This window comes from Bos javanicus, chromosome 18 (genome assembly GCF_032452875.1).
Source record: "Bos javanicus breed banteng chromosome 18, ARS-OSU_banteng_1.0, whole genome shotgun sequence".
Taxonomy (NCBI): Eukaryota; Metazoa; Chordata; class Mammalia; order Artiodactyla; family Bovidae; genus Bos; species Bos javanicus.
The window spans coordinates 12,116,101-12,131,986 of record NC_083885.1 but is presented as its reverse complement, the minus strand read 5'-3'; the positions used below and the strand labels follow the sequence as shown (position 1 = coordinate 12,131,986).

Below are 15,886 nucleotides of genomic sequence, written 5' to 3'. Positions count from 1 at the left end.
GTAAGAGATTTGATTTAGGTCATACCTGAATGGTCTGGTGGTTTTCCCTACTTTCTTCAACTTAAGTCTGAATTTGTGTGGATCACAACAAACTGTGGAAGATTCTTAACGAGATGGGAATACCAGACCACCTGACCTGCCTCTTGAGAAATCTGTATGCAGGTCAAGAAGCAACAGTTAGAACTGGACATAGAACAACAGACTGGTTCCAAATTGGGAAAGAAGTACATCAAAGCTGTATATTGTCACCCTGCTTATTTAACTTATATGCAGAGTACATCATGAGAAATGCTGGGCTGGATGAAGCATAAGCTGGAATCAAGATTGCCAGGAGAAATATCAATAATCTCAGAGACGCAGATGACACCACCCTTATGGCAGAAAGTGAAGAAGAACTGAAGAGCCTCTTGATGAAAGTGAAAGAGAAGAGTGAAAAAGTTGGCTTAAAACTCAACATTCAGAAAACAAAGATCATGCCATCCAATCCCATCACTTCATGGCAAATAGATGAGGAAACAATGGAAACAATGAGAGACTTTATTTTGGGGGGCCCCAAAATCACTGCAGATGGTGACTGCAGCCATGAAATTAAAAGACGCTTGCTCCTTGGAAGAAAAGTTATGGCCAACCTAGACATTAAAAAAACAGAGACATTTCTTTGCCAACAAAGGTCCATCTAGTCAAAGCTATGGTTTTTCCAGTAGTCATGTATGAATGTGAGAGTTGGACTATAAAGAAAGCCAAGCACCGGAGGATTGATGCTTTTGAACTGTGGTGTTGGAGAAGACTCTTGAGAGTCCCTTGGACTGCAAGGAGATCCAACCAGTCCATTCTAAAGGAAATCAGTCCTGAGTATTCATTGGAAGGACTGATGCTGGAGCTGAAACTCTAATACTTTGGCCACCTGATGCGAAGAACTGACTCATTGGAAAAGACCCTGATGCTGGGAAAGATTGAAGGTGGGAGGAGAAGAGGACGACAGACATTGAGATGGTTGGATGGCATCACTGACGCGATGGGCACGAGTTTGAGTAGGTGCCAGGAGTTGCTGATGGACCGGGAAGCCTGGCGTGCTGCAGTCCATGGGGTCACAAAGATTCAGATACGACTGAGTGACTGAACTGATCTGAAGGGAGGTATGCTTATTTATTTGTATTCATGCACAGGTACAGACTGGCTCTATAATCTAATTCAACTTGGATTTTTATTTTTTTAATTTATTTATTTTTAATTGAAGGATAATTGCTTTACAATATGGTGTCAGTTTCTACCATACATTAACATGAATCAGCCACAGGTGTAGGTAGGTCCCTTCGCACTTGAACTTTCATCCCAGCCCTGTAGGTTGTCCCAGAACCCGGGTTTGAGTTCCCTGAGTCATACAGTGAATTCCCACTGGCTGTCTGTTTTACATACGGTAATGTGTATGTTTCCATGCTGCTCTCTCCATTCTCCATTGGCCCCACTCTCTCCTTCCCCAACTCCTCCCCAGGCCCATAGGTCTGTTCTCATGTCTGCATCTCCACTGCTCCCCTGCAAATAGGTTCATCGGCGCCATCTTTCTAGATTCCATATATACATGTGTTAATGTATGATATTTTTCTCTTTTTGATTTACTTCACTCTATACATGTTTGTAGAGCTGATATTGGCAGTGGCAGCATAACAGACCCTGCACCAGGGTGAGATTAAGGCTATGATGAATCTGGAGTCATCATGAGGTCCCTGGAACCACCTGCCTGTCACCCCAGTGTCTTCTTTCCCCTCTGACGTATCTGCTTTCAAGCTTTCATGCATCATGGGAGCAGTCAACCTCAGGAACCATCTTTTTTTTTTTTAAGACCCACTCAGAACTTCCCACATAATTCCCCATCAAGTACACCTTTGATGCTGCTCAAAGTGTGGTCTGCAACTGGCGCTGTGGGGTCCCCAGGGGCTGGGGAAAAACGCAGCCTCAGGCCCCGCCCACCGTCACTTCTTGCTGCTGTTCACTCATCCATTTGCACCACATGGTGTTTTGAACCCTTGCAACTCTCAAAGCACCTGCCTGCCTCCTGGAGAGGGTAAAAAGTGTGAGATGGGGTGCTTGCTTCAGGGGTGACTCCCCAGGGGAGGGCCGAGCACCCAGCCTTGAAACCAGTACTGGCTACCCCGCCAACACCCGGCTGCATGCCACGCGTCAGGAGCAAAGATACGGTGTCTTTAGCTTCTGGACCTCTGTAACCCAGAGGTGTGATGCCTCTGGTTTTGGTAGAAGAGAAGGCAGACACCCATGTGATGTGACGTCACCTCTTCGAGGAAGACTGTCAGTGTCCAGCCCCCTTGAAGTCCAACTGCATATTGGCATCATCTGCGGCAACTGTTTGAAACGTGGAGGCCGAGGCCCCTCCCCTCATAGCAGAATCAGGAAATCTGGGCTGGGGCCCCAGCAGTTACCAGGGAGACCTCTGCACACACCACGCTCCCAGTGTCCCCAGTTTGCATGTGCTCTGTCCCCTGTGGAGACGGCTCACCCCGCCCCCACCCCATCCGCTGGGTCAGATAAAGCTCACTGATGTCCCGCAGCGCCCGGCTCTCAGCTCTTGGCGTGATTTTCTACTTCTCCGCCTGCCCCACTGGACTGCAGGCTCCCGGAGGTGGGGAGCTGTGTGTCTGCCGTGTGTCTGCTGTGTGTCGCCAATGCCCGGCACACAGTCAGGTCTCACTAAGTGTGTGTGCCGTCGACCCACCAGCCCAGGAGGGGTGGTAAGAATTTGGTGCCCACCCACTGTTCTCCACAGCCTCGCCCAGCCCCAGGTCCTCCACGCCAGGGCCCTAGCCCCTTTGCCCCTGTCAGCCCACAGTTGGCCCCACTGGACCCCTTTGCAGGGCCGGCCTCACCCGGGCCTCCAGGGTCTCAGCAGCAGCACCTGGGCTGTCCTTCAGGTTGACCTTGGGCAGCTGAGCTTCCGTCTCCCTTGTTCTTGAGCCTTTTCTGCCCATCTCATGCTCCAGTTAATGGTGACCTGCATCTCTCTCTCGCTCTTTACCTCTCATCCCCTTGTCTGGGTCTGTGATTTCTTCTTCCTGATCCCCAAAGCACAACTGTTCTCTGATGACCTAGAATCCTACACCTGCTATCAGGGCCTCCTACACTGCCCAGAGCCGCCTGCACAGATGTTGGGGCTCCCGTCTTCCCAGCCTCCTTCCAGCTTTGCTCTGACTGTCAGGACCCTCTTCCCTGCCCCTTTGCTGGCTGTATGTTGGCCTGTGATGACCACCCCCTAACCTACCCCTCACAGACTCTGACCTCCCAGCCTAGGTTTCACCTGCTCTTCACCATCGCAGCTATGCCATGGTCCCCCACTCTTATACTTGATAAACCTATCCTTAATATTTTTTTTTGGAAGAGACCCTGATTCTGGGAAAGATTGAAAGCAGGAGGAGAAGGGGGCAACAGAGGATGAGATGGTTGGATGGCATCACCAACTCAATGGACATGAATTTGAGCAAACTCATGGAAGCCTGGCATGCTTCAGTCCATGGAGTTGCAAAGAGCTGGACACGACTGAATGACGGAACAACAATCCTTAATATCCCATTCTTTTTCATTTATTTTATTGATGTCTAGTTGATTTACAATGTTGTGTTAATTTCTTCTGTATAGCAAAGTGACTCATATATACATATATACGTTCTTCTTCATATTCTTTTCCATTATGGGTAATCACAAGATATTGAATACAGTTCCCTGTGCTGTATGGTGGGACCTTGTTGTTTATCCATTCTGCATGTAATAGTTTGCCTCTGCTAAACTCCATCCCTCCCCCTGCCTCCCACTTGGCAACCACAAGTCCTTCTCTATGCCTGTGAGTCTGTTTCTGTTTTGTAGACAAGTTCATTTGTGTTGTATTTAGATTTTATATATGTGTGATATCATGTGACATTTGTCTTTGTCTGACTTCATGTAATAATCTCTAGGTCCACCCAAGTTGCTACAAATGGCATTGTTTCACTGTCTTTATGGCTGAGTAATATTCCACTGTATATATGTACCACATCTTCTTTATCCATTCCTCTGTTGGTGGACATCTAGGTTCTTTCCGTGTCTTGGCTGTCGTGAATAGCCCAGCTATGAACATAGAGGTGCATGTATCTTTTTGAATTTTGCTTTGTCTGGCTTACTATGGCATTCTTAAGTATCCCATTCTTAAATATCACACACTTTAGCTCAACAAATATTTGTCATTGGGTGAGAAGATGGATGGTTGAATGGAGGTGGGTTGGATGCATAGATGGATGGTTAGAAGAGAGGAGGAAGGTGGAGGATGGATTGACAGACTAGTGCACTGACAGATGGATAGATGAATGGTTGGACAGATGGAGTAGTGGATGGATAGAGAGAGAAATACAGTAAGTCGGTTGAACTATCTCAAACCTGAACGTCCAACACGTGCAGCAGAGATGACTGGATCAGCTCAGAGAGACATCTAGAAAAGTCACCGGTGTGCTGAGACCAGTCTACAAAGCAAGAGGGAGATGGCCCCGCTCGCACAGCCCTCTGAGTTCAGAGTGCTTGGCCCCAACCTCCAGTGGGAGCTGGATGGACAGGCCACAGACAAACTGACCATACCCCTGGTCATAGCCAGCGCTTCCGTTGCAGGTCAACATCACTGCTGGGCTGGCTCCTTATCTGTAAAATGCGATGTCATTCCCTGAACCTGTGTGTGGTACTTTCCTAGGGGCTGCTCTCACAAGTTACCTCCAACCCGCTGCCTTACACTAGCAGAAGTGTATCCCCTCCCAGTCTGGAAACCAGGAGCCAGGAATCCGTGTCAAGGCAAAAATTCAGGGTCATCACAGCCGTGCTTCCTCTGGCGGCTCCAGGGAGAACCCATTTCCTCACCCTTTCCAGCGTCCCGTGGCTGCTGCCTTTTCTTGGCTTGTGGCCCTGTTACTCAATCTTTGACCACATGGCTTATACTCTTCTCTGTGTGAAATCTTCTGCTGCCTCTGTCTTAGGACACTCGTGATCACATTAGGGCCGGCCCAGCTCTTCCAGCATAATCCCCTCATCTCAAGATGCTTAGCTTGGCCACATCTGTAAAGTCCTGTTTGGACCATATGAGGGAACATTCGGAGGTTCCCAGGATTAGGAATTAGGACATGGTCTTCGGAGGCCATTGTCCAGTCTGCCATAGCGTCCCATACACAGTCACTGCTCAATACGTATCAGCTGTCTCGATAGTAACAATTATCTAGCACCACACTGACCATCTGAGAAGTGGGAAAAAAAAAAAATATTGTTCTCTTCTCTGCATCTAGAAAAGAGAATCGTGACTGTCTCACGCGTTTGTTTAGAAAACACAAACATCTGCTGTTTGTCTGACTGAGGGCCACCCCCCACCGTTTTGTGGCCACAGTCACTGCGGTCACTTCCCCCAAAGGGTCAGTCAACAGAGAGTACTGAGAAAGCTGCTTGGGGGAACTGTTTGTTGCCCCAGAGCTTGAGGACCAGCAAAGCAGAAGGCAGCCAGCCATGGCGGGATTATTCAGAGTCAAGAGAACCTGACCCAGCAAACGCTCAGGAGAAACGGAACCCACTTCCAAGCGAGCTGCTGGACGCCAGAGAGACCGCAGCTCGTGCCAAGACCCCAGAGCCTTCCCAGGACATGGCCCTTGAGATGCAGATTAAAATGCCATCTGGTTTCTGCCCTATGTCTGACCTGAAAAAAAAAACAAAACACTTTGAGAGATGGACGTGGGGGTAGAGAAAAGGATAAGGAACACTTCTGGGAAAATTGTGTGTGTTTTTCCCTGTATTTTTGGTCACTTTAGAGCAACTTTGTTAACTCCTCCCAGGCTGGAAGAAATTCACTTCTTTTCAGATTCAGATTAATCCCAATGACGGATGTGTCACTGAGAAATTTTAATAGGGGCTGGATATTAAAGATGATATTGTCTTTTTAAATTTTTATTGAAATATAGTTGATTTACAATGTTGTGTTAGTTTCAGATGTACAGCAAAATGATTCAAAAATATATTCATTATATATTATATATATAATGTATATATGTGTGTGTGTGTGTGTGCCCAGTCACTTCAGTCGTGTCTGATTCTTTGAAACCCCATGGACTGTAGACTGCCAGGTTCCTCTGTCCATGGGATTCTCTCAGCAAATATTCTGGAGTGGGTTGCCATTTCCTTCTCCAGGGGATCAAACCCATGTCACCGGCATTGCAGGTGGATTCTTTACCATCTGAGCCACCGGTGAAGCTCATATATATACATATGTACCTATAGGTATACATGTGTGTGTATTATATAGGAACATACACGTGTATACATGTGATGGGCTTCCCTCGTGGCTCAGATGGTAAAGAATCCACCTGCAATGCAGGAGACCTGGGTTCAACCCCTGGGTTGGGATCTCCTTCTGAAGGAGGGCATGGCAACCCACACCAGTGTTCTTGCCTAGAGAATCCCCACAGGCAGAGGAGCCTGGTGGGCTACAGTCCATACGCACACACACACACACACACACATTCTTTTTAGGATCCTTTCCCATTATACGTTATTACAAGATAGTGTAGTTCCTTGCTCTGTACACTAGGTCCTTGTTGGTTATATGTTTTATATATACTGTAGTAATATGCTAATCCCAAATTCCTAGTTTATCCACCCCCCCCACGTTTCCCTTAGGTTCATTTTCTGTGCCTGAGTCTATTTCTGCTTGGCAAATAAGTTCGTTTGTGTCATTTTCATGTTCTACATATAAGCAATGTCATATTTGTCTTTCTCCGTCTGACTTCACTTAGTGTGACAGTCTCTAGGCCCATCCATTTGCTGCAAGTGGCGTTATTTCGTTCTCTTTTACGGCTGAGTAATATTTCATTGTGTGTGTACACCACATCCTCTTTATCCATTCATCTGTCTATGGACACTTAGGTTGCTTCCATGTCCTGGCTACTTTAAATAGTGCTGCAGTGAACATTGTGTGTGCATATATCTTTTTGAATTATAGTTTTCTCTGAATATATGCCCAGGAATGGGATTGCAGGAACATATGCTAGCTCTGTTTTCAGTTTTTTAAGGAACCTCCATACTGCACCAACTGACATTCCTATCAACAAAGTAAGAGGGGTCCTCTTTCTCCATATTGTCTTTGCCATTCATTATTTGCAGACTTTTTTGATGGTGGCCATTCTGGCCCATATGAAGTGGCACCTCATTGTAGGTTTGATTTGCATAAAGAATGTTTCTTTGGTGTGATGCTAGCATTGGGATTCCGGAGGGGAAGTCTAACGTATTTGTGTGCGGTCTATTAACACACCTTCAAGTTTTCTTTCAAACAGATCCACAGATACATAAACACAGACCTCTGAAGCAAATATGGCACAAGGGTAACAGCTGTTGAATGTGAGTGGTGGGGAAACACTGGTGTCCACCACTCTCAACTCCTCTGCATGTCTGAAAAGTCTTCATAACACCAAGTTGTGGGGTGGAGAAAGAAAAGACGGTTAAAGGAAACAAAGAGTTCCACTGAATATTGTTCAAGGCCCAGGTGGATGGGCTGGGGCACCATTTAAGGTTGAAAGGAAACCTTCAGAGACCAGAGGCTCCTAGGAACAAAGATACAAAATCTGGGCTTCTGGGGCAAGGACTAAAAGAAGGAAATGGGACAGGGAGAGGATGCAGTGGTGAGGCGCTTTCCTGGTGTAAGGACATTGGCGGAACCGAAGCCAGAGCACCAGTGGGGCCGTGGGGAACTGCGCAGCACTGTCAAATCACTGGGTGTAGCTCAGTGCATCAGATGCCAGCCAAGGACTGTGTTAAATGTCAGTCAGTAGCAGGAAACAGGGTGGGTTCTGAGAGTTTGAAATGCAGCTGCTCTGAGTCTGCTGTGTTGGGGGAGTTTGCTCTGTCCCTTTTAACACAGACAAAAAGGGAGACCTGGATTTCCAGGGGGAAGAGCTCCACCAGGATCCCGCAATCATGGGCGTTTAGGCTGTAGTAGACATCGAGGCTGACATACTCAGCCTTCCTCCCCCCACTCTCCATCTTTAGTCTAATCCAATCATCAGTCCCACCCCTCCAGAGTGATTGGCTCAGGAAGGGACATGTGACCAGTTCTGGCCAATGAACTGGAAGACAGTGACAGCCAGGGGCCTTCTGGGAGAATCTCCTGACTTCCAGGAGAGCACCATGGGAGAGATGGTCTCTCTTCTTCCGTGATGCCTGGAACCACGGCCGCCATCTTGTAACCAGCATGAGGACAAAGCCAACGTCATGGTGGGCAAGACAGGGTGACAGGAAGGACCTAGCTCCTTGAGGACACCTCTGGGCCATGGACCAGCCAAGCCTGAAGCCTCCCTGTAACTTCCTGTTATGTGACATCATACATATCCTTATTCTGGAATTCTGTCAACTTCCATGCAACTTCCATGCCTGTTCCTGATACAAGACCAGGAAGCTGAAGCTGTGCTGGTGTGCATGGTGCTTTTGCCCGAGTCAGGGAAGCCGTATCTTCCCCAGCCTGTGGAGTGGGCTACAGTTGGCTTTCAACCCAAACTGGCCCCCTACTCCAGGAACCCCCACACAGCGGACAGCCCACACAGCGGTCACAGAGAACATCTGGCAAAGTCCCCAGGTCCCCCTGCCAGACTGGTACACCTGCAGAGACCGAGAGCTCCCTCCCTCCATTCCAGATAATGCTGGCCTCAGAGAAGTTCAGGTGGGGGCGGGGGTGCCAAGGGCTGAATGCAACCCCCCTCCACCCCAGCTCAGTCCGCCCTTCATGTGTGCTTTGTTTTGAACAATTCACATTTCCTCGAGTCTTACAAAGTGCTATTTCAGTGCAACTTCGAGCCCCACCCCACTTCCTTTCCAACCAGAGTGACCCCTGCATAGCTCTAATGGAAACCCTGGAGCCGACGAGGCTGGGGCCTGAGCACCTCCGACCATGCTCCCCCTCGCGTCTACCCAACCCGGCCCGGGGCCGCTGCCCACTCTCGGCTCAGCTGTGGACCTGACGGTGGGTGGATACAAGTTTCCCGTGAAAGGTCCTCAGCCCCATGCAGATGTTTCCAGAGAGGATCCAAGCCTGCTCTGCTGGCCTCCCCCGGGATTCGGGCCCCCTGACCCCGGAAGTGAGAAGGCGCGAGTGGGGCAGGACCAGGGGAGGTGAGGCCAGACGGAGTTCAAGGGCCAGGATAGTACTTTGGTCTTGACCCTTGGGGTTTCAAGCGAGAGGTGGCCAGGCCCTTGACTTCTGTTTCACACTTGAAGAGGAGACAGTTCCGCCTCCTCTCTCGACACGGAGCGAATCCCGTGGTGGGGCACGCTGGTCGGGAAGATACTGCCTAGGCTTCTGGAAGATGCGGGTGTGGCCGGGGCGGTGGAGATGGGGTGGGGAGCCAACCAGAATGATACAGCTGCTTCAGCAAGCACAGGCACCAGCCACCTTCTCCAGCCATAAACCTTTGCTGTCCCTTATCCCATTCCAGGAGCCAGGACACCGTAAAGATGCAGCTGTGTGCAGTAGTCAATAGGAGTTTGGAGTCAGTTGGATACAAGTTCGGCTTGTTGTCAAATGTGTGACTTTCAGCAAGTGACTTCACCTCTCTGGTCCTGTCTACGAAACAGGGATAACAGTAGCTCCCTCCCGGGCTTTTGGCAGAACTTATTATGCACAGAGCATTTGACACACTCCCTGGCACATAGGAAGCATCAATAAACATGTCTGGTTATTGGTAAGAGTTCTCAGCACTTCACAGTTTGCAAAGCACTTTCATGACTGTTCTCTCATCAAGCTGAAGAACTGTTGCTTTGGCTCAAAAGGCAAAATAGCCCGTCCTGAGCCAAGAGTTCAGCTGACTCCCAGCCGCATTTCCCTCGCCCACCCGTTTCCTGCAGCCTCCACAGCCACTGACCCCGCAACACAGCACCCCCAGGCTGAGTTTCAGTGTTGATTCTAACTCGCCAGATGACTGGAGACCAATCACTTCTTCCCCTTTCTGTTCCCAGTTTCTCCATCTGCAAAGTCAAATGCTGGATAGACCCCAGAGTCCCGTTTCCTTCCATCTACTGAGATATCTGCTAGACATCTGCCCTAATTGTGTTTTGAATATTTATTATGTGCCCTTCTCTGTCCCAGACACCATTATTCCATCAACATATGGTTTCTAACCCTCACAGCAAACCCTGGGAGGTGAGCCATTTTATCCCCATTGCACAGATGGGGAAACTGAGGCTCGAAGAGGGGAAAGGACTTCCCAGTGTGAGTGGGGTAGAGATGGGATTTGAACCTAGGTTGGTCAGATTGAAAACTCAACCTTTAGTCATAAGATTGCCTCCAGTTCAATCCCTCCACAGACCCATGAGGTTCTTGGTAAATGACCAGACTTCCCCTTGGTCGACCACCTTGGAACTCGGTGGTACCGGTGAGGCCAGGAAGACCAGAATCCTGGATGGGGGAGCCCTCTGGGTACCCAGCCCCTGACTGGGGCATGAACATCCCCAGTGCACCTGTGCCGTGCCCGTCCTGGGCCAGGTGTGCAGTTATGAGCAGACCAGAGGTGCCAAAAGTCACCAGGCAGCGGCTGAGCCACGTAATCGGAGCCTGGGAAAGTCCAGCAGGCTCTAGCCATGTCTTACTTTCCATCACACCCTCCTTGAGTCCCTCCTCAAGGCCGTGAGCACACCAGAGCCCCACCCCAAACACATATAACCCCCCCAGGAGCATCCGCAAATGCCTCACTCACTCCTGCGGTGCCTGGAGTAAACGGCAAGGAGTCTGTGTTCAGCAAATAACTGTCTCTATTAGCTCGTGAATAAATGAGTCCGCAGAGGAGGGAATTCGTGGGTCTCACACTTGAATCTAGAGCTCTTTGTTTCTTGTACATGCTGTGTAGTTGTAGAGCCCCTGATGTCATTTTATTCACAACATCTTTATTCGCTACTTAGATCCTGGGACTCTGTGTGTGGACAAAGAACTCACCTGCTTGCAGGTTGGGAGCTGGGTTCTATTGGTGGCTTCATTACTAATTCCCCGAGGGATGTGTAAACAATTTTCCCATCTCTCCAGCCTCTCTAGACCTAAGATTTTAGTATTCCACAGAGAAATCAGGGTCTGACCCTCAAGGTCTTTAGGGAGCCGCTCCCACCAGCAGCTCCCACCCCGCCTGTGAGTGCCAACTGTGTGTGTCTCTCCCCAGCCCTGTGCTTAGAGATATCACACCAGGAGCTTAAGGGTTACACCATGGACTTTGACAAAGGCCCTTTATGCTTCCCTGAAGAACTTGTTAAATCTCTACCAGCTTGTTCACTTTAAAAGGCCCAGATATCTTAAAAGCATTTGGTCTGATCTTTAAAATTACTGTGCATTTTGCAATAAGTCACAAAACATTGTTTTTCATTTTAATGAATCACTTTTAAATGTTTTTTATTTGGCTGTGCGAGTCTTAGTGGCGGCACTGAGGTTCTTGGATCTTTGTTGCATCACGCGAGCTCTTTAGTCACTATGCAAACTTCAGTTGCAGCACACGGGATCTAGTTCTCTGACCAGGAATGGAACCCAGGCCCCCTGCAATGGGAGCAGTCTTAGCCACTGGACCACCAGGAAGTCCCCATGAATCATTTTGAATGAGCAGTTATATTCCTTTATCCCCTCCCCCAAATAGTCTATTGAAACACAGTCTGCCATGTGTGTCCTGGGTCTTGATACATCTGCCAGCCACTGGATTTTCCAGCTTAAAAAGCAGAGTACTGGGGAGGGGATGATAAGGGGGGTGGGGGAGCAGAGAGGATTTTTAGGGCAGTAAAACTGTATGTGATGCTCTGACAGTGGATACATGTCACTCTGTGTTTGACCAAGCCCATGGAATATACGAGATCAAGATTGAACCCAAACTTAGACCATAGGATTTGGATGCCAACTGTGTGTCAGTGTAGGTTCATCAAGTGTACAGAATGCACACTCCAGTGGGACATGGGGATGGCTGGGGGTCACCGTGGGGGCCGTGGTAAGGCAGGGGTATGTGGGAACCCTCTGTACTTTCCACTCAATCTTGCTCTGAACCTGCTCGAAAAATAAAGCCAATTTTCTAAAAAATCAAAATTCAAAAGGAAAAAACCTCGGGGCATTGCCTGATTTCTAAGTGTCCTTCCAGATCTAAGAGTCCCTAGGGTCTTGTCTCCTTTAATGAGCACCAGTGAAAGTAGGATTTCCTCGTATCGGTTGTGGGGGATGTGCCTCGGTGCTCACAGGTGCCGGCCCACCACCATCAGATGTCTTTCCCCGTGTGGTCAGAGTTTGGGGAAGATGAGCAAGGGGAGGCTTGCTTCTTCCAAGGCTGTGGTTTCTCCAAGTACCGTTGGCTGCCTGCTTGGGCATCACCTGCTGAGTTTATCAAAATGCAGATCCCCAGGCCCTGGTGTGGTGGTGGTGGTGGTTTAGTCGCTGAGTCATGTCTGACTCTTTGCAACTCCATGGACTGTATAGTCCGCCAGACTCCTCTGTCCACAGAACTCTCCAGGCAAGAATACTGGAGTGGGTTGCCATTTCCTTCTCCAGATCTTCCCCACCCAGGGATCGAACCCACAACTCCTGCATTGGCAGGCGGGTTCTTTATCACTGAACCACCAGGGAAGCCTCCGCAGGCCCTACTGAGACCTGTTTTGATGATAAGCCTGGGAATAAGCAGTTCTCTGATTGCAGAGGACCAGTGCACAGGCTGGAGATGCAGGCAAGCCAGGCAGAGTCATCCCAGGCATGGCAGGACGGCCGAGTCTGTGCACCTCAGCTAATGGAGAAGGGCCACCTCCTGACCCAGGCAGCCCCAGGGCCACACCCACCTCCACCACCTACCTTGTAAACATCCCCCTCTCTGAGCCCCTGTGTCCTCAGCTGAAAAGTGGGGCTGGGGGACTCCCTCCCCAGAGTCGTGGGGAGAATTAAACTGGACACCCATGATCAGAAAGCACTTGGCACAGGTGAGCCCTCCAAATGCGGGTGTGCTCCTGGGGACACACCACCCAGCCCCCCAGGATGGAGACAGAGTGATGCCCCAGACACCACCCTCATGACGCATGCCATCAGCGGGAGGGCACCAGCCAAGGTCATGTCACACGGTGACAGGTGCCCCCAGGAAAATAAAGCCAGACATGCCAGGGAAAGTGAGCCTCTCTCAGAAGGTGACATCTGAGCAGACTCCAGGACAAAGGAAAGGAAAAGCCACATGAAGGACTTGGAGAAACGTCCAGGGAGCAGCCGTGCAGAGGTCCTGAGGCAGGACCACGAATAACACGTTTGAGGACAGCAAGGAGCCTCGTGCGGCCACAGGGGTGGGGGCGGTGAGGGGGCAACTTGGGGAAGTGACCGGGGACTGGATCACATCGGCCCCCCAGTAACGCCACTCCTAGACATCATCCAAGAGAACAGTTAGCAAAACCACACACCCACGGGCATTTGCGGTATCCTCCCTAAGGATCACAAGCTTCCAAACTACCTGCCCGGCCACCTACACGGGGGCAGTTTCAGAGCGTGACACACCAGCCTGGTAGGTGCTCCCCAAACTCCCCAGACAGTTGTGAAGATTGTAGCAACGAGGACAGTGTGCATGATATAATACGCTTTAAAAAAAAATCACAGTTAAAAATACATACTTGCACCAGAATGAGACCGGGGGCTGAGAGGTTAGCGGTGGGCGTGCGGGGGTGGGGCGGAAAACAGTTCTGTTTTCCTTTTTCAAATTTTATATAATGCGGTTGCTGTATTATTTTTATAAATAAGGGGAAAAATGTGTTCAAACCAAACCAGTGGTGGGGTGAGGAGAGGGAACGGAGAGGCTGGTTTCCCTTCCTCATGATACCAACCCCCCCCAACACCGATGTTTCGGGTTTTCTCATCTCCATCATGTCCTGGACCCAGCCAGCCCAGGGAGTGCAATGCTCAGCCCGCAAAGGGCCGCGTGGATTCTTAGGAGCAGGAGAATCCTGCCCTACACTCCAAGAAGCAAAGCATCCAACGCGATGTCCAAAGCACCACTAGGTGTTTGTCCAGAGCAGGCAGAGGGGGCAGGGAGGGTGTTCTCACAGGACAGCTGGGAAAACCGCGCCCCTAAATACCCGCTGGCTTCTGCCTTACGTCCTGCCGTCTGAGACACATGTGGTCACCACGTGATGGAGGCTGACCTCCTCTCCCTCACGGCCGCGTTCAAGGCGAGGCCAGCCCCAGCTCCGGCTGAGCTCCGGGCTCACTGCCTCTGGCCCAGGGAGTTAAACAGCCTGTCGGCCCTCTCAGGCCACCAGTCCCCAGGCTCGCAGGCAGACCAGAGGCTGCAATGCCCCGTGTGCCTGCACACCGCCCTTGCAAGGGCCGAGAGGCCCAGAAGGACTCAGAAAACCGAGCCCTGCTCCTGCTGCTGCTTCTGTCCCCTCTCCCAGGCTGCCCTCCCCGCCTCCCCCAGGGGAAAGCCAGCCTGCTGGCTGCTGTTTTTCAGATTCCCAAATCCAGGGAGGCAGTTGGGGCACTGTTAACAGCCCCCAGGGTGGATCAGTGTCTGGGAATCCTGAGCTTCCACCTTTAAGTGTTTGCTTTCTGGCTCCTGACAGAATCTTGCTTTGTGTTGCTTTTTATTTCTGGGTCTTTGTTGCCACGGTGGACTTTCTCTAGTTGCGGTGAGCAGGACCTTCTCTAGCTGTGGGGCATGGGTTTCTCATGGCGGTGGCTTCTCTGGCTTCGGAGCACAGACTCTAGGGTACTCGGGCTTCCATAGTTGCCCGAGTACAGTAGCTGTGCTCAGTAGCTGTGGCACGTCGGTTTAGTTGCTCCACGGCACGTGGGATCTTTCCGGACCAGGGATCGAACTCATGTCCCCTGCATTGGCAGGTGGATTCTTAACCACTGGAACACCAAGGAGTGGGAACTCCTGCCAGAATCTCTAGAGGGGAGGCAGGGCCGCAGGAGAGGAGTCCAGGGGAGCAAGTAGAGGGGAGGCGGGAGTGGGAATCTGTGAGACGGGTTGGGAGCCTGTGCGGCCCCTGACGGGCAGCCCTGCCCCAGGAGTTGGGTCTCACTTCACCACTCCCTCTCCGGGTGGCCTGGATGGGCAGGATTCCGGGGGACCCAGTGTCCTTACCAACACACAGAGGTCCGTCAGTCTGTCTTTAAAGGGCCTTCGGGCCCTGAGCTCCTGCCCCGGATGGTGTTGTCCCAATTCCTTCCATGTCAGGCCAACACATCACCTTTGGCAGAATCACCGCCTCACTGTGGACCTTGTTTCTAATTCTAGCGGCTCCCACCAGATCGCACCACCATCCCGATGACTATGGACTCCATAGCTTTCACTCTCAAACCCACCCCAAGGGGACCCACAGACGGAAAACCCGTCATCAAAGAAGCTTCTACTGCGTGATTCTCCAGAACTAAACCTGCAGGGCTCCGAGGACCCCTCCAGGTGAGGTCCAGAGTCTGAATGGTTTCGTATTTTTATAACCCTCCCAGCTGCTCCCGACTCAACATGCGATGGGTCCGATTCGATGAACAGAAACTGGTTGGGAAGGGTGTGGCGGGGTGTCTGGTTGAAGCCCATCTGTGCGACGAGGAGCTGGGAGAGGGGTGGGGAGCGAGGGCCCCCCTCCATGTCGTGTGTGGCTTCTGCAGCTGCCCCGGCCGCAGGGGTGGGATGAGCCTCGGTGTCTAGGGGACAGTGATGCGGAAGTCCGTAGCCCAAGGCAGGCCTGCAGAGGCTGGAGAGAGAACGCCAGGTCCTGGCCTCCGCACGAGGGGCCCAGGGGTCCCGCGGGAGCCCTCACTTGCCATGTGGCCACTCAACCAATCTGAGCCTCCGGGTCCCCATCTCTGTGATGAGGACCGGGTGAACAGGGAATGGCACCCAGTGGGTCC

General features: G+C 50.9%; 1 long non-coding RNA gene across 1 annotated transcript in view; it reads left to right on the top strand.

Moving 5' to 3' along the window:
* The window catches only part of LOC133230061 (uncharacterized), a 236,964-nt gene extending 221,533 nt beyond the window's left edge, over positions 1 to 15,431 (top strand). The window contains exon 3 of the long non-coding RNA XR_009730727.1: positions 15,273 to 15,431. This is a non-coding gene — a long non-coding RNA (uncharacterized LOC133230061). The remainder of the gene's footprint in view (positions 1 to 15,272) is intronic.
* The last annotated feature ends 455 nt before the right edge of the window (positions 15,432 to 15,886 follow it).